The sequence below is a fragment of the Pezoporus flaviventris genome, unplaced genomic scaffold, assembly GCF_033815535.1.
Source record: "Pezoporus flaviventris isolate CSIRO_AGI_PZ_B2104156 unplaced genomic scaffold, CSIRO_AGI_Pfla_v1 ptg000021l, whole genome shotgun sequence".
NCBI classification, from domain to species: domain Eukaryota; kingdom Metazoa; phylum Chordata; class Aves; order Psittaciformes; family Psittacidae; genus Pezoporus; species Pezoporus flaviventris.
In genome coordinates, this window is record NW_026892569.1 from 8,915,071 (window position 1) to 8,939,320 (window position 24,250).

Here is a 24,250-nt window from a genome sequence, read left to right on the forward strand (position 1 = left end):
CTTTGTTACCTATGAGTATCATATTATTACTTAACTACATTTGTAATTTATTTAACCAAGCAGATAGATGTGGACCAACGCTCAGTTTTCAAATTCTTCAATATTATCGTTAGACATTTACCAAGTTTTAAGTAAGTTTATTAACTTTACATAGCATAAGCATACAAACAGTGCTTTAGGGTTAGGCAGGCCCAATGATTTTATTCTAACAAGTCTGAACATTTCAATTTGTGGTACTATGTAAATTGATGGTCATCAACCAGATCTAGTATCATTTACTTCAAAGATAACTAGAAGAAGAAAAGTTGGATTCAGTCAAATCCAGTAATCTTTAACTGTACCCTCAAGGCAGCCTCATTATCTATAGATATGTTATTTCCAGAGCTGCAAAACATCTGTTCTACATTTGTTGTAAAGAAAGCACTGATGCAGGAACAGGCAGAAGGATGATATGATGTCATTTATTAATAAGCTCTAGCACATTAAAGCCTTACCAATGATACTAGCGTAAACCACTATGGATATCAATGATGTCAGCAAACAAAAAGCATGACACATTCTCCAATGACCCCTCATTTTCCCTCCACAATCATACATCACATGGCTCTCATTAATTCTAGGAAATGCTTGGTATATTGTATGTTCTCATCAAGTTTAACAGCCAACATAGTTTAAAGCATTTTTGTTTCATTTGAATTACCATTATTGTCCTGGGTTCAGCAGTAGCAGTAATTTTTTTCCTTCTTAGTAGCTGGTGCAGTGCTATGTTTTTGACTTTCAGCCGGGGAACAGCACCAGTAACACAGATGTTTTTACTTGTCACTAAGTAATGTTTACTCCAACCAAGCACTTTTTGAGTCTCATGCTCTGCCAGGGAGGAGGGGAAGCCAGAAGGAAGCACAGACAGGACACCTGACCCAAACTAGCCAAAGGAGTATTCTACATCACAGCACATCATGCCCAGCATATAAACTGGGGACAGTTACCCAGAAGGGCTAGATCACTGCTCAGGTTGGGCTGGGTATCAGTCGGCAGGTGGTGAGCAGCTGTATTCTCTTCCCTTGTTATTTCCCTTATCATTATTATTATTGGTGGCAGCAGAAGTGGTTTATGTTATACCTTAGTTACTGGACTGTTCTTATTTCAACCCACGGGAGTTACATTCTTTTGATTCTCCTCCCCATCCCTCCAGGAGCAGGGCGAGGACAAAGGGGGGGGAGGGGTGGTGAGAGTGCAGCTGCATGGTTCAGAGTTACAGGCTGGGCTTAAACCACGACAATAATGCTACTGAATTAGATGAGGTGTTTCAACTACTTTTTATCAACAGTGGCCATTCTCATGAATTTTCACCTCTTTCCCAAGAGGTCACAAAAGTATTGTGTCAAGAATCACAAGACAGCCTTTCACTACACCACAATGTTGATGTCAGTGCCACTATGGCTGCTGGACAAAAATATACGAGTGTGGTATTTATTCAACACCAATAATTTGGAAACACTAAACTCTTTGTACTGCACCCAGGCTGCTCCATTAAAAGTATCTGATTTCAATGCAAACATCACCCCTGGCAAAATATATCAAACAAGCTAACATTGCTCCATACACACTATATTAACAAGACCAGTAATACCGTCATAAAACATTACCCATTTTTGCCATGTAAAAACATTCTGGCTATGCATAAAGCAAAGGCAGGGGTACCTACTTCAGTGAGAAAATGTAGTTTTTAACTATGTACGAAGGCAGATACAAAGTTATGCTCTAGCAAATCTTTTCTACTGTAAGATCACCTAACTGGAGGCAAAAGCCTGATCCAACTCCTTGAGCCATGAAAGCCTCTTAAAGCTTTCAGAATTCAGCCCCAAGGGGCACACATTGAAAGGAACCAGATGTAACTTGCTGATTTGTACTTTCAAATTTTGACATGAGTATCCAAATCTACCCCCCTTTTCAGTTGTCATCCAGCACTCAAGACATGACCCACAGCTTGTTTCACAAAACACTGGTGCAACTTTTCTGCCATCTCAACTTCAATACATTGATCAAACTGTATCTCATCATGGCGACTGGGGACAATGCAATTATTTATCCTAATTCTCAAGTGCCAGCCATCCTCTGGGCAAATAACATCACTTCTAATACACTCTGAAGAATCCACCCTCATGAATTTCTAGTTTTCTGAGAAAGTTTCATAGTTCCTTCAATGAGGGTCTCGGATGAGGTGAGAGAAAATCATTTTCCTTCCACTGTCTCATAGCAGATCTCGAGCAAAACCAACTGTCTTCCAGACTGATACAAGTCTCCACTTCCCTCCCTCCTCAAGTCTGGCCTGGTGAAAAACACAAAACTGTAACTATAAACGGTCAATGTAAATGTAAACTGGATACAATCATGTATTTTTAGATGAAGCAGACATGATACATAGCTAGGTAGTGGAGATTGGTGCAGATTTGTTGATCCTCAAAAACACAGGTACAAGATACCCTTATGTCATTTCAGTACTGTTCTTCCTTTCCATAGCCACTCTGATAAATAAGTAATTTATGCTTCTTCCTTTGAGTCACTTAGTATCCTACTGAGCCTTTTCTTTATGCCTCTGATATATATTTTTAGTATTTGTTTTGCCTTTTAGAATTTATTAGTTGTACTCCATCTTCTTTTGCCTACTTGCTATGTTTTGAGAAGCCCTCAAAGCAGAGAACACTTTTAACACTCCAATGCTTTACCAATGAGCCCTACTGAAAAAGGGAATCATTATCCCCCATCCAAAGGGAGATTTAACTTCTCCCTGGACTTCCTTATTTTCATTATCATCATCAAATACTGATTTAACACTAACTTTTATAAGCCTGTGAAAATTCTGAAAGCAACAGGAAAAGAGAACTAAAACACCACCAAAGAAGTGTTACCACATCCACAGCATTTTCAATTATTATTTTTAATTTTCCCCTGAAAGTATTCTAATCAAGATGGAGACCTCCAAGACCTCTACGGAGAAAGTGCAAGCAAACTGACAATATGCTTGGTTTCCTTTCTTTCACGAGCTCCTAAAGATAGCTCACAGACCAATAACTGAAAATTCTGATGTAAGAATTTCTTACAGTTTATCTGTTTTCATTTGCAATTCATTACCTTCTACAACCTCAATTATACACACTGGCCCTCTTGGAACACCTTAAAAAAAAAAAAGGAAAGCATATGAATGTGTGCTTTTAGGGAGTTTATACATCTTAAGGACAAACCTTGAGCCTTCCTTTATGGCTGTGAAAAATCTCAGGCAAAGGAGAAGCCATATACTATTGCTTTATGGAAGAGGGGAGAATAACACCTACATCATTTTCTACTCTTCACTGCTTACACAGAGCCTTTCTAACTTCAGAAAGATTTACAGAGTTTCTCAACATATCAGGAATTGGAGGCATGAAGAAGCAATATAAGCCTCAGGGCCTCAACAACTGTCACACATATAATCTACTGCCTGTAGAAAAAAAAGAAAGAGGAGATCCCTTCTACCATCTTCTCATAGAACCTGCTGACACAGAGCCGTTCTAGTCAAACTTGGAATGGGCAGGTAAGATATAGATGATTCTATCTTGAAAACTAAATTGATTTTATATTGCTCTTTCAATTATTGGGGGAATGATCCAGAAATTATTACTGTAAAGCAATCATTTCTCACCGAATGTTTCAAGGATGGTTTTGCTGAAATAAAGTATAACCTTTATGCATCATAGTGCAAGGGGTAGAGAAGGAGATAAATGGAAGGCAGTGGAAACGTAAGAATCTCATCTATGTAGGATGGGAGAGCTGTTCAGACAAGAACAAGAGTACCCACAACTAAAGGGAACAACCCTCCCTTTTGACAGAAGCCCAGAAGTTGTAGATGTTGCAGCTGGAAGCACAAGGAGCTCAGATACATCTCATGAAACCTTTATAACCCCAAAAACTTGTGAGACAAAAAATTACTCAGATTCATTCAGTCTAGTTTGGGACAAGCTGCCAACCCACTTGCATTTTCCTTGCAAAAGGTTATTTAGAGTTTTAAAATGCAAATCTAGAAAATATGAGAAAGAGCAGAAGCTCATCTACTTTACAGAATCATAGAATAATAAGGGTTGGAAAGGACCTTAAGATCATCTAGTTCCAACCCCCCTGCCATGGGCAGGGACACCTCACACTAAACTATGCCACCCAAGGCTCTTCCCAACCTGGCCTTGAACACCGCCAGGGATAGAGCATTCACAACTTCCCTGGACAACCCATTCCAGTGCCTCACCACCTTAACAGGAAAGAACTTCTTCCTTATATCCAATCTAAACTTCCACTGTTTAAGTTTTACCCCGTTACCCCTTGTGCTATCACTACAGTCCCTAATGAAGAGTCCCTCTCCAGCATCCTCATAAGCCTCCTTCAGATACTGGAAGGCTGCTATGAGGTCTCCACGCAGCCTTCTCTTCTCCAGGCTGAACAGCCCCAACTTCTCAGCCTGTCTTCATAGGGAAGGTGCTCCAGTCCCTGATCATTCTCATGGCCCTCCTCTGGACTTGTTCCAACAGTTCCATGTCCTTTTTATGTTGAGGACACCAGAACTGCACAGAGTACTCCAAGTGAGGTCTCATGAGAGCAGAGTAGAGGGGCAGGATCACCTCCTTCGACCTGCTGGTCACACTCCTTCTGGTGCAGCCCAGGATACAGTTGGCTTTCTGGGCTGCAAGCAAACACTGCCAGCTCATGTTCATTTTCTCATGAACCAACACCCCCCAGTCCTTCTCCTCAGGCCTGCTCTGAATCTCTTCTCTGCTCAACCTGTAGCTGTGCCTGGGATAGGTCCAACCCACTTGATCTACTTGCACCAGTACTTTCTTACTTAAAAAAATACTTTTTAATGTCCATGATGTACAACTTAAAAACTAACCATTATGATTGTAACTTTAACATTTTGCCTTTGAAACAAAATGATATAAAAGGATCCAGAAAACTAAGCATTCATTCTCAGTGGGAAGGAGGGAAGAGGCCAGACAGACCAAACACACCCATGCTTTCATCAACCTCGTAAATCCCAGCAAATAAGAAATAGTCTAATCCACACTAAAACACCTCCTGCTGGCTGTTCCAACTTAGGTTTAGCTTACTTTCCACATTTCTGCTTCATCACCTGCACTCTGCAGACAATAACATTCACATTATCCACATCACTTAAGTCTCTGACACTGTAATTTTATTTGCCTTTTAACTATCTATTTTTATGGAGACTTAAAACATAGGATTCTAATACAATGCTAATAGAAGGTCTGTCTCACTCAATTTAATTTCCAAATGCATTACTTCTACATATAATCATAGTTTCATTCAAACACTGTCTTCACAGAACCCCATCAGATCTGGTTTTCACTGGTCACATACTTCTACAAAAAACAGTTTTCTGCATTGTATCTGTCAATCTTTTCAGGAAAACAAAAAAATTGTGTGGAGGCATTGTAGTTTAGCTTCAGAACAGACTGGAAGCTATCTTGCCAGTTTCCTGAGCTCTGTGCATCAAGATGGTTCAGAAAGAAAAAAGGAAACTATATCTTGCCAGAAAAAAGCCTGTGGTATCTGAATAAGTTTTAATGAAATTATTAAATTCCTCCTTCATTCAATTCAGAAGAATAGGTTGTTACATTCTATGTCTCTCTGAGCCTAAGCTGCCCAGCAGTTTCAGATCAGTTATTCCAAACCACTAAAAACAGGTAAGAGTTTAAACTTTGCTACCAATTCTGCACAAAGCCACAGTGCATACGAAGTTCTCACCAGTTTCACATTAGAGGTTTCACCAACAAGCAGGTAGGTGCTAGACAGCACAGTGGGGCTAATCTCACAGCAGATTTAACAATGTTACTGAAGAGGATCATCAAATCAAAGAATGCTGAAAAACACCAAGAAACAGAAATTTTCAATAACCAGATATAGAGCCAGAGACAAACCTTTCCTCATGAGATATTCCCATGACAGAAAACATAACACAAGCAAATATTCACACTGTGCTCAGGAAGCACATTCACTACTAATCCTGAAGTATCATCTTGACTGTACAGAAGTTATTCCTCATATTAAACAGCAGCCAAACACCTTTAGTGAAGGATAAATTGACTTGATTTCCTCCTTCTGTTTACTAGGGGTTTGATTTCCTCCTTCTGTTTACTAGGGATTTACTTTTTGGAGTTTGGTTTAGTTTGGCTTTTTTCCTCAGACTAGGGCACCCTGTCAGTTTCATAAGGGTCACTGTTACTGTTTCCTCGTCATCAACTGATGACCAGTATGTGAGCATGGAGCAACTTTCTGACTTTGTGTCAATAAATTTTACATACTGACTCTTTACACCATCTTCATAGGCAGACAGAGTTGGGCCAGGACAGACACCAAGATGGAGAGAGAGGGTAAAAAGAATCCTGACAACTATGCTCAGAGGGTCCAGGCCTGATTTAGACTTTCTGTGCCTCCTTCTCTGGCCAGAAGCACCTAGTCAGTAGTACATTTGACTGTTAGGCAAATACTTAATATCTTTGCACGACTATTTGCCAACAATAACACTCAGCCAAGAGCTCAAACATCTGTAATACTACAAAAAGCTTTAAAGGAACCCCTTCCTTACAGCTATCCTCCCCAGATAACACATAGTGACAGCTAAGTGAGAAAACTATCAATCCTTTTTTTTTTTTTTGGTACTATACAGCTCCCCAGGTATAAACCGAAAGCAAGAAAATAAAATAAGAGATGCTGTGGAAGACAAAGGTCTGCACCAGGACACATCTTTCCTGTATTTTGAGACACCACTACATAAGTGAGATTTACAGAAAACGTTCTGTTCCATAAACACGTCCTGGCAGACAGTAAGGATTTTACTAAAACAATCATTTTAATACTGTCACAAAAAAAAAAATCTCTGTATGCCCCTGTATGCAGAAGTCTAGGGATGCAGGTCTATTTAAAGTAGTGACCAAGAGCCAGAAATATTTCATTTCACCTAGCTCTTCGACTGCATTAACAGCGGCTCAACACATCCTCATAAAAGAGAGCATTCTGTTCTTTGCATGTTTATTATCTCTGCCAATGCGGAGGGGGTGGAAAGAAACAACACAGCAAGCTGATGCAAACTAGATACAGAGAACCAAAATTTATTGTACAGTACGCACCCTTTCTTCATTAATCTGAGCAGCATGGCATGTCTCGTTTTAATAAAGTAGAAAAAAAAGAATGAACAAAATGCTGGTTCATGTAGGGTTAGTACAAAACCTGCACTGGTTTTTTTAGAAGAGCAAAGTAATTATTTGTTCATACTTATTAGTCTTACCAGACTAATCAAATTACTTATCTCCCCTGGTTTTAATCATAAGAAAAATCACCTATTTCTGGCTATTATTCTACTATTCCATAGAAGTTTGAAAAACAAAATATACGTAACTTTAAAAACAAAATCATCATAGTTGAAGTGCCTTAATGTCCTGAATCCAGATTTCTAATGTCAATCTAAGTCTTGCTACAGCCTGTACAACAAATTTTCTATTTACTTGTCAATAAACATTCATTTATCTGCTTTGTCTTGTAGTTAGTTATGAAAATAGTACATACATAGCTGTGTATAAAGTCAGTTTCAAAGTTTGTTTTCAAGTTGGTCATGTCCCTGAACATCCACCAATGCTAAATGAAACTATGGGCATTTCTCACCTCACAGGAACAGCTCATCACACATGCATGTCTTTCATTTTCATTTCATACAAAATGAAATGGTATGTGAAGGAGAAAATAGGAATGGCTGTTGAATATGCATCCTAATAATATATGTGGAAAATAAAGCTGTCAGGCATTCTAATGTCATCAGGTACAGTGACAGTAATGAGTACTTCTCATGCAATCAGAAAACTCCAGCAATGGAAATATTTGCTCAGAGTGCAGTATTAAAAAGTATTAAAAAAAAAAAGCACTTCTGACTGAATTATCAGGACTGTCAATTCTATTACGCTCCAGCAGATTTAGGCAAAGAGTCAACAATACCTTCTTAATTCTCTTGTATACAAGTTTCAGTTTTAAACAAGGCTAGCATCCAGTACAGGTACTTCTTCCAATGCACTGACTTTTTCCTCTTTATTACAAAGTTAGAGACAGTGTAATTGTTTCAAAACAGTTTAAAAGCATAATATTAATTAGAAACATGCTTTAAAAGAAAGTAAGATTAAAACTTCACCAACACCTCCATTACTTTGTATTTTCTAAGTTAAGTCTCTGTTGTTGAAAAACCAATTTTATCTCCAACACTTCCACTAAAGGAATTCTTTCCTACACTCCTGCATGTGACAAAAGAAAGTCTCTTTGGGACAAAAGTCTCCTCTCCTAAGGGAGGCAAGAATTTAGGGTTTATTTTATTTCATTTTTCTTATGCTGTGTCAAACATTAAAGACCTGAAGCCAGATCATTAAAAAAGGCTTTTATAGCCAAGCAATGGCAGAGCCATCACATCTAATTTAATTGGTTTTGCAAGAGAACACACTGAGTCTTTATAAAAAGCTATAGGGCAGTGTATCTGCCAATTCTGGGCAAGCAGAAGTACCACCTGCACGCAGCTTCTTTTCCAATGCAGACTATCACTATCCCAGTTTATTCCGATTTAATGGTCCATCAACAGAAGTAGGGTCGCTTAGCATCATCCTTTGTTTAAAACACTAAGCACCAGCGTTAAGAGTGTCGTTAAGAGCTTCAAACCTGCAAGGTAAAATACCCCCAGTTAAACTGATCAAAGGTCACAGTCCAGAGCTAGTTGTTCCACGGTATTGCTATTCACCTGATCCCGCTGCAATTTTTAACGTAAAAATCCCAATTTTCATTGGAGGAGGAAGGGCGAATGGTGCTAATCACAGCAAGGGGTAGAAACACATACATTTCAAAACACTGCCTGCACCTCTAGGGTTTTTTTCTTAGACTTGTCAGGATACACAGATATTTCAAGTCTTGGCAAGCTTTCATCTTTCCAAAGAATTCCTAATATTTCAATCTTAGCAGGGATGCAGGTCTCTCTTACTAAATTCCTTACCCAGCTCTGTATTCATTGGACCTTCCATCCTGTAACTGTTAATCACTTGCCTCTTATTTCTTTCTCAGTAAGAAATCTCATTTATCAATACAAGCCTACAATTACAAAGTCCAGTCTTTTGTGGAGGATTATTCTAAGGCATCAAACAGTACTCTTAGTTTAGTACCTATTAAACAACAACAGGCAATGAAAAAATTAACTGTCTTTAAGTTTTTACTAAAATAGCTTTCTTCTGGGAAAAAAAACCAAAACGTAAGTAATCCTGAAGAACAGTATATGCTTTTAACAATTATTCCTAAGGATCAGACTTTTGCTTTGCTGTTGCCAAAATTCACCTGACTTAAATAACTATCTAGCAGTTTACAGAAACACTTTGTGTTGAATTAACTTTGCAAAGTTAAAGCTTAAAATTAGCATGATCTAAGAAAACCTGGAAGTTTCCTAGCAAAAACTGGAAGACCATTGTCCTTTCTGTTACTTCTAAATTTAAATTGTTATGCTAATGACACTGAGTTGCAATTCTGATAGAAACCTCTATTTTTCTTATGGAATAATTATGTGTATTTATTTTTTTCTATTCACATACTCTGGACTAACAGAGTCCATTCTGAGTGTAAGCAACACTTACTCACGAATACTACAGCAGAAGCTTGTTACATCAACTGTTATACCACCATCCAAGAAGGCAAAATGTGTTAAGAATCACTCCAAAGATCTGGAAATGAGGAACCAATATGGCAAGCTGCTTGATGCTTTAGACGTTGCAGAAAGAGCGCTTATAATTCAGCTTGTGAGAAGACCGTATCTGTATTACTTTTGAAGATCACACAAGAGATTCATAAAAGTTATAGTTTTATTTCATAAAAGAATGTTTTTAATGTTTTTACGTATGTGTGCTTATACTAAAGACATTGCTTCAAATTAAAAACTTCTGTAAACACTGTGCAACACCTATTATCTATTTCCCCCTGCTGTACATGATAGTAAATAAGGCCATAAGAGATTCACAAGACACAATATAGTCAGTCACATGCTCAGAAATGACAGAAAAAATATTGTATCAAGCAAGTATTTCCTTACAAATTTAGTTCACAGTAGGAAAAGTCACACTTTCAATGCATCAGCAATATTTTGATAATAACAAAATAAACAAAAAGGCCACAAACTTATTACACATGTTCAACCAACATCAAACATCTATACTGTCAACATTCACACCAGTCTTTGAGACACAAGGCTGTTTACTTGGTAACACACACGTACACTAAACAAACATTAAACACTGCAATTACTCAATCAGGAATAAAACCTAGGAGCTGAAAATAAAAGGAAACTGAGTTTATCATTAGACCTGTAAATTTGTCTGTTTTCATAGTAACTATGTTTAAGACTATTCTGTCATTTATATTAATGTAATACGTTTCATTTTAAGAGGCATTTAAAACTCATAAGCCTACCTTAGAAATAATCTGAGATACTTCTACACAATGGAGTATTTTTGATTGAACTCACAAAGTCTGTTCACATGAATGTTATTAAATACAAGCTTATATATTTGCAAGCAAAAACTTTTTTTAATACAAAGCTTCCATTCACATAAGAAAAAAACAGAATAGTCATATGATCCACTATTAAGACTACCTGTGTAACTCCCAGATTTTTCTTAATACTTAAATATTGGGATATTTACAATTTAGCAAGCCTAAATATCTACTATGCAGTTTACATTTTTTTTAATATTACACATATTTGTGCATTCAGCATGCTTTGAAGCTATCAGAGCTGAAAAGCATGCAGAACATCTCCCTGTTCTCTTCACTAGGTTATAAGAGTATGCACATGTTTCAGGACCACATCAAAAAGAAACTGGTTGTGCCTCAACCACATTAGATCAATGATCTCCAAGGAATTTACAGGCTCTGTCAGTAATGCAAGTGATTTAGCAGATTATCTCTTAATTCTGCCCCAAAACCATTAGAAGTCACTGCACTTCTGGAATTACCTTTTTACTTAATTATTCACAGAGAAAATTAAGAAGTGTTCCCCAGTCTCCTGGCTGTTGGTTAACAACTTCATAGCAAAAACCAATCTTCCACCTTTATGCCAACACTGAACCCATCTTAGCTTCGCATGATCATGCCAACTCACAAGTGCAATTTACAAGTCCTTACAGGCATCCAACATGAACATTTGATATTGATGACAGGTGTTATTGTAACTATTTTCCTTAAGGAAAAACAAATCGAGCAGATTTCAAATGAGGTCTGTGAAAGAGATATATAAATGAAAACAAAGGTATCTCATGACTGCCAATGCTTAGCCATCAAAAATAAAAATGCTTTACACAGCAGACTGTCTTCCAGAGAAGCACCTGAGAGTACCCATTTCTCACACTATTGTTGCACACTTGTCAACAGAGAACTGTGCTTTACCATGTCACATCCATTCACTGATCTGAATTGTTCAAAGAACATGAGTGGTAAGAACTGTATTTCAACAGTGTATTTTGAAGAAAATTATGCACTACAGAAAACTGCGTAACTCGAAGTTCACACAGAAGTAACAGACCTATGCTGTTTTACAAAGTCATTAAATGACTGACATTGCACATATCACAGACATAATGAAACCTGTATCTTATCAGACTACCTGCAAATGAATCGTACTGACCATGAAAAGTGCTTACTTAACGATACTGAAAACTGAAGCACCATAAGCACAGTCTCCAACAGCATTCAACGCATATTTGACAAAGAGAAATCTCTTCCTGAAAATTCAAGTCCTGTGGTCTCCAAGTCCATTCGTTATTCTTGCAATGAGGCAATCCAAATGGATGCCAAATAGTGTAGCCACAAGTACGGACACAGTAAATCTTCTTTAGGAATCGGAATAAAGTCACCAACGTGTTCTGTTAGCCTCTCAAAGTCAGTAGAACAGTACACCCATGATACCGGGAAATAAAGGGTTAACATTGTGCCTGCTTGCTTAAGCAATCACTGTGCTTGGTGAAGCAGAACCCTAGGAGTCAAATTTGCTAGAATGGTGAAGCAGAATTGTAGGAGTTACAGCTGTTAGGCAGAATTGTAGTAGATAAGATTCATAGCTTAATATTTAAGACATTCTTGTTCAAATAGTATCTTTAGAAAGAAAAGGAACAAAAGATAGCCAGAGTGACAAAATTTACAAACTTGACGAGTTGCTGCTTTAAGATACATAAAACTGGCTTGTACCGAACCTGAGGTTTGGACAGGAGCCAAAACCCTACTGAGTCTGCATGAAAGCAAGAGGCTACTCGCAGTGATGAAGAACTACAGGCCTTCATCCTCACGACCCCCTAACGACCACCACCAGGAGGCACTGCACAGGCACACCAATGGGACAAATGCCAGAAAACTAATTATAATACTAGACAGGAATAGGTTTTGCATATGTATTAGGCACGAAGCAATTTCATGTTTAGGTAAACATTATATGTAATATAAACAAACTGAGTGCAAAGGGGGGCGCACATGTTTTTGGAGGAGAAACCCCCATGTGCCTCAGCGCTGAATAAAGCATACCTACTTTACAACTCTAAGTTGTGGAGTCAATCTGCGTGTCACTCAAAAAGTCAGCATTCAGATCAAGTAATGTGGGCTATTTTCTTGGAGGGAAACTGTCCCACATGTTACCAAAGCTCCATGCAACACGTGATCTGTTGGACTGAATTCAGGAAGGGCAGACACTTTTGCTACATTTCTTTCACTTCCTTCCAAATAAACTGCGCATCATCTCCAGCAAGGCAGTCATTACAGACATTGCTTTCTTTAGTGACTTCCTACCTCAACTCCACAGTTACCTCTGTAACTGCAACACACCATTTATAACATTTATCTTTGATATCTTTACTCCTTTCAACATTCCATGGCATTTTCCACACAATTTAAAGTATTTTTTGAAAGTTTAAACTCTAAAATAAATCTCTCCATTTTCTATTTGTGTAGAACTTAGCTACTGGATTCTATATCTGCACTGTGACTTCAGTTACAGGGATAGATAAGAAGCACAACAGAGGGAGAAGCTTAAAAAAAAAAATACACAGTATTTGTTGAAAGTGGAATACTTTAACTAAATTAGAAGTACATCAGTCATTAAGGAAGCCCCTTGTTAATGAGTCAGAAAGCATTTCCAGTGAATGCCCATCTGCAAGAGTTTCCAAGGTAGTCCAGAAAGTTGATAACCCTTTCAAAAAACCACTCATAAAACCTCTCAGTAAGGCTAGGGCTTTGCTAAACATCCAAAACACCAAAGACTCCCACACATACAATCACAATTTGTAACTGATATGTACCTCAAATGTAGACATATTCCATCTGCCATCTAAAAGAACAGAAATTCTGAACTACACTTCTCCATTATTCTTATTACAAATTAAGAAGAATGTAGTGATATATAACTTTCCAAACATGTAAACTGTCCACATTTCAAAGTCTGCATTTCTAATATTGTGAAGGAATTCCAGGTCTCTGTGAACAAAAATGATGTGACAGTAATGGAGCCTTATCCAAGCAGTATTAATGTTGCAGAATAAGTAAGCTGAGGCAACCTTACCATTGCTAGGTACATGAGTCACTCAAAAACTAAAACATCATAAAAATATTTCACAGCAATCCTAAAACTGAATATAAACTCGCAAGTAAAAGAGCAGTCACATAAAAAAATATAATCAGTATCACAGTAATATTTCCTAGGTGGATCTGACTAATCATCTCGACATATATCCCAGGCATTTTGCAAACTAAATTAAACTGAGAAGATAACAAATGCATCATAGTGGATAAAAATACATTAAACAACATAAGAGATACAGGTGGGAGAACATATGTTGCCTTTAGAAGTGATACACAGGCTGGTTGCTTCACCCTCTTTGAGGGGTGAAAAACCCACTCTTTTCTGTTAGTCATCCTTCAAAGTTCTGCAAGAATCGTATTTCTAAAGCAAGAAAATTAACATGCGCATTCTTCTAAAAAACATGCATGCTGACTAGCTAATTCTCTAAATATCAGGTATATACACGCTAAGATGGCAGCATGTGCTCACCTGATATTTTGCTGATAAGAACATTGGCCCCTCCTTCCTTTGCCACCTTTCCACAGTCTTCAGAGCAGGCAAGAAATAAGAGGGGCCATTGGCATGTATAACTGTACCTTAAAATCACCATTCATCAGAATTGGACTACTAGTAAGTTAGGGGAGTTGAAAAACTATCTACAGTACACAAAAGGAGCTGGTTCTCCTCCGCGTCTTAAGTGCAATGCACATAAGGCATTCAAGCACTAACAGAAGGTAAAAGGAGGTCAGTGCTCAGGAAGATCAGACACACACAATTTCTAAGGCAAGGAGCTCCATTCTGCACAGTAGGATGGGAAAGAACAAAAGATGCCTCTGCATGCCAACTTTCTCCTTCATGCTTGGGAAGGAAGAAAACCATTTCAGTAACCAAATCCCACCTACTGAAAAAGGGAAACATCTTAGTTGAAGACAGAAGACACTTCCTAGACATAAACCCACCTTCATGGAATAGGAATAAAAAAAAAACAAACAAACCACAGAATCAGAAAGCCAAAGCACATGATCTCAATGCTAGAGCAAGGAAGGAAAGACAGTATCATCTTCCACTTTTCAGGTGGACAGCGGATCAGCCTAGGTACCTCACCAGCCGAGCAGGATTAAAACAGGAGCTAAATATAATGGAAGCCAAGTCTCCTCTAAAACTATCTGAACACACTTTCTCCTATACAGCAACCACCTAAATACAGATCCCAGCATTACCCTTCAAAATTATTTACTCCAACTGTTTCCTGGAGTCAGCGATTTTACTATCTATTCTCAAGTACACAAATGGCATTTTTGAACAAAACTCAAAACCAGTCCACACACGCGATTTCTCCTTCACCAGCAAAATGTTATCTCCTTCCCATTGCATTTGAAATGAAGTTTCAAATTTGAAGACACAGTACAAAATTAACTAGCAATACAAAAACCCAACAAACACAAAATCTCTCAGTTCTACAGTGGAAGGTCTACCCCACACTGCATGCACTTGCAAGAGGAAACAGTTTCCTTGTAGTTTAGACATTTAATTTAAACTCGAGCTGTAAAGCCATAAACCTCAGGGGCTGCCCCTACCTCATTAATCCTTTGGAAGAAGAAATCAAGTTCCGTTCACCTGCAGGACAGAAAGTCACTTCCCCCCACCCAGTTTCCTCTAGGACAAATGAAATTGCTAACTCACTGCAATGCCTTTGAAAACTGCTTTACACGGAGACTTCAAACAAAAATAACAATAATTGAAAAATTTCTCTTAAAGCACTCACAGATGTGGGAATTAATTCTCACACCCATGAAGCTAAGACCTGGAGTGGAAGTTTATTGCTTCAGGAAACTGTTAAAGGTTTTCGCACAGAAACATATTCCTTAAGGGAACCGGCGAAACTTACCATTAAACACCCCCTGAGCGCAAAAGAACAGACCCTAGAAACTGATATTTGCCTCTTCATATTCAGGAAAAGGAAGAAGCCAGGAAATGCACTGCTCAAGCAGACGAGACCGTGAGGGGACAGCGGCTAAGAGAGCCTTCGCTCTTCCACAGAGCAGGCAGAGCACACACCAGCAGCACGGCACCGCGGCGGCTGCCCGGCCCCGCTGGGCGCTGAGGGGAAGCGCCTCAGGAGCAGCCGGGCCCCTCAGCCCCCGCGCGGGCTCCTGTGGCGGACAGGACCGCGACCATCGGGCTGCGCGCGAGGCACGCGCCGGCCTCCGCCCTCCCGCAGCTACGGGAGATGGGGCGCGCCCGCCCCGCCCGCCAGGGATGAGGGGAGCGGAGGGGCGAGGCCGCTGCCTCCCGCCCGCAGCGAGCGGCAGGGGCAGCCGAGCGCGGCCACCTCCCTCTGCCAGGGCCTGCCCGCAGCGAGGTAGAGAGGGGCTTTAGCCGAGCAACAGCGGTGAGGGCTTGGGGAGGAGGAGGGGAGCCTTCTGTCAAGAGAACTGAAGTAAATCCCGCTGGGAGAGGGGTTGCTGTGGGGGTCCCGGGAGGGACGCAAGTGGCGGGAGGAGGCGCCGCTCTGACACAGCGCCTGCATAGGGAGCTGGGCCAGGTCGGGCTTTCTCAACTGCTCGCTGAGGAGAAGCGAGATGGGGAGGACAGTCCGAAGCCCCTCCTGCCCGTGGGGCTGGGAGACGAGCGACCGTAGGGTGAGAAGAGGCTGAATCCAAGCTGTGGAGTTGTACGGTTTACCAAGGTGGGAAAAGGGCGGTAACTGCTCTCCACAGCATCTTCCCTCAGAGCAGGGCAGCGAGAGGGGGAGCAGGCTTGAGACGGAGGAGGTTTTACATCTTCAGCTTCGCCACAGGAAAATGAAGGACCAGCGGAGAAGCGACTTGATGGAAGGGGGAGGACAGACCTTCCCCCTTCTCCGCCCTCCGAAGGGGGGAGCTGGGGAAGGGCCTGCTCGTTCTCGGAAGAGCTGCCGTAAGGGATCGCGTACGAGGGGCAGCCCTGGGCGTGCACCTGGAGGCATGGGAATCGGCAATAGAAAGCAAATACCAAACAAATAGTTAAGTGAAACCACTGATTTAAAAAGCCAACCAGAAAACTAACCCTGACAAGTAGGATTTGCCCTCCTCCTGACTGCACTTATTGGCCGTGCTTATTTGCAACGAGCTTGGATCTGCCAATGCAAGTGGTCGGTTGCTGTGTCCATCAAAAGGGAAATATCAATTCGCCGCTAAGGGAGTAGATTCCCATCCATCCATCACAAGGCTTAGCAGGTAGCCGCCTAGAAATCAATCACTTAATAAAAAAAAATATATATTCTTTCTCCATCATATTACTACTCTGGTAGTCTCTGCAAAACAGATATGTAATCCTTGATGGACATATGTGTGGATTTTATCATATGCATCAGTCCCAACCTAAGATGATCTTTAAAAAATAATAAATCACACAGCATCATAAATGAGGCACCCCAATAAGTATCCATTAATTATATAACTGCAAAATAATACATTAGTTTCCCTTCACCAGCCACTAGAAGAGGACAGGAATATCCCACTTTCTTCCCGACACGATTTTAAAACACCAAACATGATCCAGTATTTAGGTATAAAACTAGAAATTTTTAAAGCTGATCAGTTCTACCCTAGAAAACTTGAACAATATTTTAAAAGACTGGGCACAAACAATGAGACTCTAATGCCTGCTTTTAATAGAAATAGCAAGAGAGGTTTCTGGTTAACGATTCTGTAGGGAGAGGCACTCTGTTACCAGAATAAGATGTGCACTTGGTCCCATTTATTACACTGTATTTCTGAAGCAATATAAAAAGCCTGTCCTGCAAATTCATTTCTAGTTTCAGCTACCAGACAGCTGTAGAAAGCAATATATAGCAATTTCCTTAATCACAGTATATTTGCAGTAATGTATTACAGCCATATTCCTGTTTATGCGTCTCACCTTTCAAATCATTGCCTCTGTGTCTCGTCCTCACATGGATTTTACAACATCACGTTTAGCTGACACCTCATTTGCTCGGAGGAAGGAGGCAGCAGGGCGAGCCGGAGCAACCGAACACCCGCGAGGGGAGGAAGAGGGGACCTGCTGCAGCCGGGAGAGGCTTGTGTGCTCCTGTCCCTTGTCTTTCCGTCCCTCAGCGAGTCTCCCCTCAGCGAGTCTCTCTCAGCCAGCTGCGAGCCTTGCCTCCCTGGGCTGCCAGTCCCTGACTCAACATTCCCAGCATTCCCGAGGAGCCGGGGCTCCGCCAGCGCCGGGCAGCCCGCCGCCGGGGGCAGCAGCAAGCTCGCCGGCATCAGGCGGGCAGCATTGGCAGCAGCAGCAGCACACGTACTGCAAGCCCATGGATTTCTCTGAGCATTTGCCTCTGTCCATTCATTGCAAACCTCTGGGTTCCAGTCCCCACCCAGAAAACGTCTGAAAGGAAAGTGTGTTACTCATTGTCAAATGGCCTAAAAATACACCTGTGCCTGCATAGAACTGCAGAGGCAAAATTGCTTCCTTGTCCCTGTTCACCAAAGACCAAAGAAGCTCAAAGCCAGCTGCATAAGAACATGCATCTAAAATGCATTACTGTATGTGCCTGCATACACAGGAAAAATAACCCCAACTAAATCTATGTTCTGGCTGAAGTGTACAAATAATTAAGACACTTGTTTGTGTTTAAAAAAAATAGTATTCAGTAAAAGAGGTTAAATATGTGAAGCCTGAAAGCCTTTTCTCATCAGAAAACTACATTAAATACTCCTGATGTTTTATTTATTTAGTTTTATATTAAGGAGAGCAAGGGAAACGTCTATAAACATCACTAACTTCTCATTCTAAGAAATTAGGGGTTTTTTTAATCTTCTATTTTTCCCCTCTTCTCAAATTTTACATTTTGAGTTTAATTGCTCTTGATAAGTTAGAACTGATCAGCCTCAGTCCTTAGCTTCAATATAACTTCATACCTTACCCTACACAGAATTTCATCTGCCTCTTAACCACATTGCTGCAACAATGCTTTTAAAAGCACTTAAGATCAGTAGTTGTTTTACAGTAATTGTTTATTCCTCTCCTGCCCACATATGCACCTATACATGCCACTATTAAGCATTGATAAGAAACACTTTTATTGAATTACCATTTAAAACTATGTCAAATGAAATTGATTTCAACCAACTATGTTTAAAACTAACATAACCCCTTCATTGCTGTATTCAAATTATTCAAAGCCAGTTGGGATAGTTTGCTGTCATGATCAGAGATGCAAATATTTGAAACAATGCTAGAATGACATTCACAATAAAAATACAGCAGGATTTTTCCCCCAAGAAAGGGACATACTCTTAAAATACCTACCCCAGCTATAATTTCAATATGGGACAAATATGTTTTTCTGAGTCCAACGTAATGGGATAGGCCATGATTAAAATATAAACTTCAGCTGCTTTTCAAACCTCATATTTACTTGAGGACATCTCTATTAAAATAGTTATAAAACCATTGAAATTATAGGCAGAGAAAATCTGTTCCTGGAGAAACTGACAAGAAAGAACATGGTTTTGTATGCAAATAATTTCACTTGATCTAGAAAGCAAACAAAGTATTCTTGAACAGTTAGCAAGTCTGCATCTGTAAGAAAATTAATAAACAGTACAGAATGTGGGTCACTACACTGAATGCTTCAGAGCACAAGTGTCCATTTTCAAAAGTTTAGTGTTTAATTCAGATTTGGTGTGCAATAAGAATATCTTAAAGACCTGTCTCAGTATTGCTAATAATGACAACAGGACTTTTATTCCAAGTGGTGTCAACTGCTGACAGTTTTTTTTAAGCAATATCACACCGTCCCTGTCTATATGAAAAGACAGGAACATCAGGTTCTGCTTTATCTTTTTTGTGACTCATTCACTGGCAAAGGTTATGGGCCTTGTGACAGCCTGCACAAACCAGGACTATACTGACAGAAGAGCAGTAGCCTAACAATCTTCTTTCCAAGGGGCAGTCATTGTAGGAGGACACCATAGAGCTACCATAAGGTTGCAATGAATTAAGCTTGCTATCATTCAATAAAGCATGTAGCAGAATTAATCTTTGACCATCTTGGAGCAGCAGATCATCTGCAAGGGGACTGCCTGCAGTGCAGTCAATAGCATATGCCCACTATGGACAAGACCCTTTGGCATAGAGCTTTGTGGAAAAAAAAAATATTTTGCCAAGATATATTCTGAAAAAGTTGTTATAAAAACATGCAGTTCAAGGAAATGGAAAAAAAAAAAAAAATCAGCATTTTACAACTAATGTACTTATTGTATTAGCAGAAACAACATCCATGCATCCAACCTCAGGGTCACATAATCCAAACCCTTCAATAATATTCATTCCTTATATTCAAAACCACGCTGCAATCCAAATCCAAAGGGTAAGGTAATAACAATAGTATGTACTTAAGACTGACTTCTTTGCAGCTGATACAAGTTCTCATTTCAGTCTCATCACAGGAACATCTGTGTTGTCTTTTGTGTCCTGCTGCAGGTGGGTACCATTAAGCATAACAAGAAGAAAGCTGGAAAATGTGAGTAAACAACATTTTTCTTTCTTTTTTGTTGCAAGAGGTTCTAATGTATTAACTACCAGATACAACTTTCAGCCAACTGTTAGAGGAAATCAGTGTTATAAATAACAACTTAAGTTTTACAAGTGTCATGTAATGTTATATGTAAGGTTTGCGCTTTGCAATACTTTTTAACCCTCAGATATATTTTTGGCTGGGCACTTGTATTTTCTGAAATTGACTGTTTGCTTTCTAAAAAACTTTCTACCCTAAAAATGCAATATATTCATTGTTCCTTTTGCTCATATCATACATCAGGAGCTATGAAAACCCCACTGAAATTACTGACAAGATTAATTTTATTTACATGAGACTAAGGCCCTAAATCATTGAAGTAACTACAAAATACAGATTTTAAAGTCTGCTATTTTCCTCAGCATATGCTATACTGATTTTGGAAACAGAAAAGTATAAAATGTACTCTTATTATAATTTTACTGTTCAGTTATTCTAAGTATAAATAATTCAAAACAACATTAGAAAACATATAATGTTACTGATTGTCCTCCGTTCCTGTGCCTCCCTTTATCCATCCCAGCTCCCCCTTCTCTTCTTACCTGTGGTTACACTTTAGCAGCAGCTAGCTCCCTTTCATATATTGGGGAAGATGTATGCTGCTCAATGCTTCATTTTTCAAAAACAGAAATACAAACATAAATGGAGCTCAGTCACTGCTGCTGCATAATTAAGAGCAAGCGTCTGCAGCTGTGTGCTTTAAAAACCAAGGAAAAGGCATTTTAGCTTTATTCCATTGAACCTGGCTCTGTGGTTCCCTAGTGGCAGAGCTTTCATTTTCTATTACAAAAGCTAAGTCAAGAACATGATACAACAGTCTACCTTTTAACCAAAAATTAAAAGTGAAAATTAATTGTAAAAATCAGTGTAGTATTCCATTAATGTATGAAAAACTGAAATACTTTCTCACAAAAACACCTATGAAAACTACAGCAGAAATCAAAACAACAGAAAGACATGAAAATTGTTAGAAACATGGGAGCTTCTTAAGCAGAAAGAAAAATGATAATGCAGATCAGCATTATTGTTTTGATGGTAAAAAAACAGAAATAGATAGATAATGCTAGACTACCATCAAGAAATGGAATCACTAATTCTGTTTACCCTATGTTGCAATACAAAGCACGTAAATGTGGTAGTAAGGTCCTTGACCTAGCTATTTAGTGCTTTTACAAGCACTTTTAAAGCTACTTACAATATTCATATTAATACCTGATTCTCAGCAATGGTCAAATCAGAAAGTTACTTTCATAGTGCAAGTTCTTCCCAACTGGTAAGGTCCAGAAAAAAAGAAAATTAACTGAAATGTGCAAGAAAACTTACTTTCACATGGAGTACACTGGCACTCCAGGGCATAATCGAAAAGAAAACCCCCTGAACGAAACCACACTGTGGTGATCAGACTCATGGTGATTACTTGACCCAAACCAAAGAAAAAAATCCAAAGAAGATCATTGAAACAACCTTAAGTTTTCCACTTGATTTCAGAATGAGGCCCTTATTAGTTTAGTCCTTGGAGGCATTGCCCCTGTCAGTCAGTAACTTACAGAACTACACTTTTTCCTCTTTATCAGTTCAGATACCCACCTACACGTATCTGTCAAATTGAATCTTAAATCACCAAACATTAGTATCCTTTACTTTCTTCATGACAGATCCCAATCAAAGTCTGCTGCTCTGGTTTTAAAAATCATTATTATAGTTGTTTTCTTTTTAATCTAACAGCAGCACATGCCTTATGGATGATGGAGAAATGTTACTTGGATATACATGAATACACAATATGCTGTGGAATTCATTATTATGCAAAACCAAGCAAGGAAAGATTTAATTTTTTTTTGTAATTGCATAATTTAAGCAACTTATTATGTACTGCACTAATAATCTATTCAGAATAAAAATAAAGCTTCTCTAGCACATGCTGTTAATTGCATTGTTGCAAACAGAACAAAAAAAGCAAAATTATTTAATGGTAAAAATACTAACAAGTTTTTCAGCTGCCACATCTCAAAATAGGGCTATTAATAGGCTTATTTCAACTGTACAGTATATTTCAGAAACCTAACACTTCTTACAAAAATTCAAACTCCAGTGGCCCCTAACAGTACCCAGTTAATCTAGCTTAGAATACCTTGAATTAGGTTTAATATTTGAAGACCTAACATTTTATCAATGGTACTTTATTTGCCTGGTTCAACCTTTTTTTTTCTGGAAACAGAGTATTCCTGCTGCCACTATTTTACATACCACTATATTCAGTGACTATACTAGAGCTGCTGCTAAATGAGCATTGAATAGTAAACTCTTACATGCTAGCTCATTTTTTAAAGTCAGTTAGTACACTTCAGAGCTGGATCCCAACAGGCTTTTCAGTAAGGCTTAAGCATTGAAATGCCCATTTTATTCCAGAAAAGTCCATCTAGATATTAAAACTTCTACTTACAAGCATCAACAGGGTGCGATTTGTCTGAACACAATTGACATTCCCCTCTCAATTCTTCAGTGGGAGAAAACAGATCTCCTTCCTTACTTAGGAGCTCAACCATTGCAGTGAAGCTGAAAGGTACAAACAAAATCAGGATCATAGAATTGCTACCCCCAGCATACCACATTTTCTCAGCAGAGCTACAGAGCAGCTGCTTTGTAAGGGAACCTTTTATTGGTAAGCTAGTCTCCTCCAATTTTAAACAGCTGCGTACTAAAGTCTAGGTTACTGCCTTAATCACATTCACATGGTGGAAGACTTTGGCAGGAACCAAACTGCCTAAGCTGAGTGGAGCTAGAAACATGATCCCAAAATGGAATAAAATTTCTACAGTGGATGGTTCCCCAGTAGATCAAATACATTAAGGAACAGTGTAAAAGCAGTGAAAAACAGTAGCCTGGTAGGACCTCTTCAAAACTGACAGTGAACCTGCGGATGCTTCATGGGTTTTGTAGTAGTCGTGGATTCTGTTGAGGAAGTGCAAGTCCAACAGAATAGCAAGAAGTATAATATGCCTGACCATGAATGACCCAACTCACACTAAATGCTAGTTATCAACTAATAACTGACATTGCATAAAAGGCATGAGGTTCACACAACTGTTAGGTTTATAACAAGAGGACTTGATAGTCTTCCATCTGTTACTCTATAAAGACATGCTGAAGAGGATTCATAGAACTAGTTTTGAGAGGATAACACTTTATATCCACTTCATAATACTCCAGAGGATTACATCAAGTGTAAATTTATGGGAAATTAAGTTTGATTTTATATATTAGACAATTTGCGAGGAGTTTTTATAGGTGGTTTTACATATATACTAGTACTCCTCCTTGAAAACACAAAAACCCATCCATAAGTTCCCCATTGAGAAACTTCGATACAAAAGCTCGGATCCCTTCAATCTTTAGCTTCACAACAAAGTCCCAGAACCTTTAAGGAAAAAAAAAAAAAGGAAAAAAAATAATACTATGAGCTATGCTTGACTTGATAGCTAAAAAACCCCATTTTTCCTGCTTTCATGGTTCATGATTGTAGTTAGGGACTATTTTATGCCATCCCTACAGTCTTTTAAAATTAATTTTGAATTAATCTGTTATACACAAAGTTATACTATGTAAAAAAACATCTAGAGAACACAAGAGTGGAAGATTTCTATCTGTACCAATTTTTTTTTTTTTTTTGCTTCATGTAGAACCTATGGTCACATATTAAGGAATACTGTATTCCAGTATCCAGACAGTTGTCATATAATTCATAATCTTCATTGAAGTAGTATTAACTTCATTGTCCTATTTTCTTAGTATTGTGGTGATAATTTGCAAAAAGATCTTATAACCACTGGATTTCACTTTTGTCATCAAGATTCTTGTCAGTGCTGTAACACAGAATAACTAATAGCACATGCCATTCTGAATACTTCATTTATGTTCTGGTCTTTGAAATTGAAGAAAGGTTAAAAGTAGGCTTGAAAGTATCTTTTTTATGATGCTATAATTAAATATCAGTATTTCTATGATAATTCTCTGATATATGAAAT

General features: G+C 38.8%; 1 protein-coding gene across 5 annotated transcripts in view; it reads right to left on the reverse strand.

The window, feature by feature from the left end:
- Positions 1-22,819, reverse strand: part of ERC2 (ELKS/RAB6-interacting/CAST family member 2) — a 501,303-nt gene extending 478,484 nt beyond the window's left edge. For 3 of the 5 annotated variants that reach the window (XR_009743832.1, XR_009743831.1, XM_061455881.1), the window contains exon 1: positions 22,669-22,819. The gene's annotated coding sequence lies outside the window, so the exon portion shown is untranslated. Of the gene's footprint in view, positions 1-15,231; positions 15,296-17,557; positions 18,241-22,668 lie in introns of those variants that run through there. The other 2 variants (XR_009743829.1, XR_009743830.1) reach the window with 2 other exon arrangements.
- Positions 22,820-24,250: the final 1,431 nt, after the last annotated feature.